Raw genomic sequence first — 4614 nt, forward strand, 5'->3', positions numbered from 1 at the left:
TGAAAACCAATGATTGCCTATGGGCATGGTTCCCACCTGGGCGTTTTACAGCACGAAGGAACGCGCTGCAAAACGCCCTACGCCCAAAGAAGTACAGGAGCTTCTTTGGGGCGTTTTGCAGCGCGTTTCCATTGGTATTTCCGAGTGTAGATCGGGGTTAACAAAGCGGTAACCCCGAGCCAGACTCGGGAATACAGCGTACAGGTCTTACCTTGTCCGCGATCCCCGATGTGTCTTCGGCGGCTGCCGACTTCCGGGTTCCGTCCCTTGCGAATGGCCGTGTCGCAGGGGGGCGGAGCCGGTGGGAAGTTTAAAAGTGAAACTAAAAAAACATAATTTTTTTTAAATAGAGAAAATAAAGGGGAAAAAAATCATACCGCCAGTGAAACGCGCGTTTCACTGAACAAAAAAACGCGTAAAAAACAAGCTGAAAAAACGCTCAGATGTGAACCCAGCCTTAAGGTTTCTGATCATGCCCAGCCGATCAGAAGTGATACATTTCAGGCAGAGAGATACATTGTAACATTCCTGTGCGTGAAATGTATCACACAGCTTCATAAAAATCGGGCTGGTCTACCGAGCTGTCAAAACGAATAGCAGAGAGGTGACTCACTCTGTTACCTCTCTGCTCTCTTCAGCTGTCAAACACCGGATCCCTATTTAGCGATCCCGTATTTGTATGTAACGGCTTCATTCTTTCATTAATGAATGCCTCAATACTGACCCATCCATTAATGACTGGTAACCGCTGAGAATCAGCCGTTACCGGCATTACAGAGCCTCAAGTAACTGGTCACGTACAGTGTACATGGCCAGTCATATAGGCACTTCGTGGTGGGATGTACAGTGTACGTCTCCCACCACGAAGGGGTTAATTAAAAAAAAGTCCACTGATATAATCCAAGCGTCAATCACGTTATCCAGCAAAGTAGAGCCACGTCAATCACAATGGATGATGGCTGCCAACTCGACGAAAGAAAAAATACCCGACACCAGCCAACGCGACCAATCCCTACAAACTCTCCCCTCAAAATGGCAGCTCTGAACCTGAATGTCAATAAAGGAGTCGTGACGTCATGGGACTTGTTCTGCCCCTTTGTTGACATTCGGGAGCAGAACTGTCATAATAACAACTCTGCTCCAAAACACCATGCTCAGGTCTTTTTATTATATGCTGACGAATGGACCCAACTTAACCAGTTGACATCCGCGGTGTTAAACCCCCTTCCCATTCAGGCCATTTTTCAGTGTTCAGATTACTTGCTTGATTTTTAAATTGTTTTTTTTACATGTATTTCTATTTTCTTTTATAGTGTAATTGTATCTTATAGTATTAACCCCTTCGTGACGGGAGACGTACACTGTACATTCCGCCACGAAGTGCCCAAATGACTGATCCTGTACACTGTACGTGATCAGCTATTTGGGGCTCTGTAATGCTGGTAACCACTGAGAATAAGTGGTTACCATTCATTAATGGATGGGTCAGTATAGAGGCATCCATTAATGAAAGAGTTAGCCTTGTTCAGACACCCGATCCCTTTCAGGAATCGGGTGTCTGACAGTGAGAGCGGCATTTACAGCTCTAGTTGTCACTGACAGCTGGTATAGATCGGGAAATCCTGATGTGTACCGGCTTTTTTTTTCTAAAGCTTCAACAATAGAAACATTTAGCTACAAGTTCCTTTTGCAGAAACAATGTTGCAGGCTTCTGATTATTGTCATAACGATCAGAAGCTTTTAGTGACTTCTGATCCTGAAATGCTGCAGGATCCGTGTCACTAAGGTTATTATTGCCTGTTCTTAAGTTTGAAGCAGCCTAATAATAACCAAAAATTATTTAAATAAATTATCAAGCAGTAGTAGTGAGATTCATTTACAATGACTGCTTGATATAATTAAATAAAATAAAAATGTAAAAAATGTTTTAAAAAATAGTGAAAAGTGTAAAAAAAATTAAAAAAATGTAACAAATAACAATGATATATTTAAATATATGTTTATATTATCAGTAACATAAGAAATTAACCCATTACAATAAAAATCTGCAGCTGTGCTGCAGATTTGGTTTTCACCCTCATGGGTTAATTTTTTTATTTAACCCCCTCATGGCAGTGATGTTCAAAGTATGTCGCTATCACTAAGGGGTCTATTCACTAAAGGGTGAAGAGTTTGGAGAAGGCAGGAGAAGTGAACAATCTAGGCCAAAAAAGCTGATTTGGAGAAATTCTCCAATTCAGCTCACTTTCCAGTTCAGCTATGTTGTCCTAGACCAGTGGTTCTCAACCTTTCTAGGGCCGGGACCCCTTGGTAACATTTGCCAGGTAAAATTTAGGGATGACGCGGGGTCCCTTCCTCTCTACTGACACTGTCAGGCTCTCGGTCCAAGGGGTTCTCAAACTTTCTAGGGCCGGGACCCCTTGGTAACATTTGCCAGGTAAAATTTAGGGATGACGCGGGGTCCCTTCCTCTCTACTGACACTGTCAGGCTCTCGGTCCATGACAGAGTGCCTGACTTTTTAGAGAGGGTGACACCAAAATGACTGTCAGTCATTTTGGATTTTGGTGTCACCGCCTCCAATGGTGGCACCCAGGTGCGGGCCGCACCCCCCTTGTGACGCCACTGCATGCTGGAACTTGTAGTTCCCTGTGTGATATGTGTATGTGGGGGGGGGGTACAGGGACAATGAGGGCATGCTGGGACTTGTAGTTTCCTAGGTGATATGCCGAGGCTGTACAACTACAAGTCCCAGTATGTCCTCATTATCCCTGTACACCACATATCACCCTGGGAACTACAGGTCCCAGCATGCCCTTATTGTCCTTGTACAACTTCCCCTCATATCACCCAGGGAACTAGAAGTTCCAGGATGCATGTCTCCTACATTAGTTCTCTGGGTGATATGTGGGGGGTGTACAGGGACAATGAGGACATGCTGGGCCTTGTAGTTCTCTATGCTATGAGGCTTTATGAATACTGTCCTCCAGAAAGTACAAGTAATACAGCGTCACTATAAAACATAGAATAAAACATCGTTGACCTTGAAAGTTTCAAGTTAAATTATGTTCTATTCTATGCCCTATTATCTGCCTGTTCCAATAATTTTCTCCTCCGTTTGTTCTCCTGCCCGGCGGCCGGCATCCCCCCCATCTCTGTGCCCGGGGAAGCTGCACTGCTCCCCCCCCCCGGTTGTTACGCCACTGCATACCACCAATCACATATAACTCTACCTGCTCCCTGGAACAGCAGTTTTGGAAATGACCCTAATCCTTAATGTGATGTGGGCCATTTCACCAAGGTGGGGCACATAGAGCTGTGAGAGTTTCATGTTTTTCGCTAGGTGGCAAGAGTGTATATGAAAACTAACCACTGAAGAATTGACACGCACTTGAAGGCCATCTTCCACACATGTTACATTGCTAAATTAGGAGTTTTAAGGCATTGTCAGGGGCCTGGTATGTGGTCGGTATCCTGTTGTTTAATGATTCTTGTCACGGAACCTATTTACTGCTATTTGCACTGGTGATGTGTAACATTATTGAAGGGGATCATATTGGTCGTGCAAAGTCACGCAGAGCAGACATAATCAATGATGGCTGTTACTAAGGTAAACATCTTCAAACTCATGACTACAGGTTACATAGCATAGCTTAGGACATATTTTGCTGCTCCCACTGTTGTCTATGGAAAGTATTTTTGCGTATTTTATTGCTAGCAGTATCTATTTCTGTGCTACAAGCACGCATAGAGTTCTCAGGTAAAGGGCTATATAACACTAACAATGTATCTATTTAGACAGCTACAATATCTCCCCATAATCCTACATATAGATGAGTGAGCCAAGATCTGACATAAGTCTAGTGTAGGAAAGTCACTGGTCTTTAAACAGTAATGGCAACAAATGCAGCTTTATTGCATCCAATGAAAAAGTAACACAAATAAAAAGGCCTACTCCACCTTAGGAGGCTAACTAGACAGTAGTGTCCCTCACTACGTCCTACTGGAGCGGCTATTCCAGCTTCCAGTATAAATGGACAAAAACCACAGTCCAATACAAACAATTGTTCTGACAGACCTTATTCCCCAGATATGCAGACACTCTCCAGTCTGTGTCCATCCAGTGCAGCCTGGATCTCACTCTGAGCTCTCACTCCCTCCCAGTCACTATCAGGTGCAGGCTAATTAATAGAGAGAGAGAAAGAGAGGAGGTTTACCTGTTGGGCCAGGCTTAACCCTTTCCTAGCCAGGGAAAGCTGCCCTTTTCAACCTCTCACTGACATACACAGAGTCGTGTACCCTGTCACATATCCTCCCCCCCAGCTTAACACCCGCGTGGGAAGCGGCCACCTCTGCAAACCCATGTACTCGGGACAGAGCATCTGCGTTACTGTGGAGGAGACCCGCCCTATGTCGCACCACAAAAGTAAAGGGCTGTAGGGACAAAAACCATCTCGTGACCCGAGTGTTCTTGTCCCTGTTGGTGTGCATCCACTTTAACGGAGCATGGTCCGTAACCAGGGTAAACCGTCTCCCCAACAAATAGTAGCGGAGTGTTTCTACTGCCCACTTAATCGCCAAACACTCCTTTTCCACTGTGGCATAGCGCTGTTCTC

Source organism: Nanorana parkeri, unplaced genomic scaffold (genome assembly GCF_000935625.1).
Source record: "Nanorana parkeri isolate BGI_ZX_2015 unplaced genomic scaffold, ASM93562v1 scaffold1390, whole genome shotgun sequence".
Taxonomy (NCBI): domain Eukaryota; kingdom Metazoa; phylum Chordata; class Amphibia; order Anura; family Dicroglossidae; genus Nanorana; species Nanorana parkeri.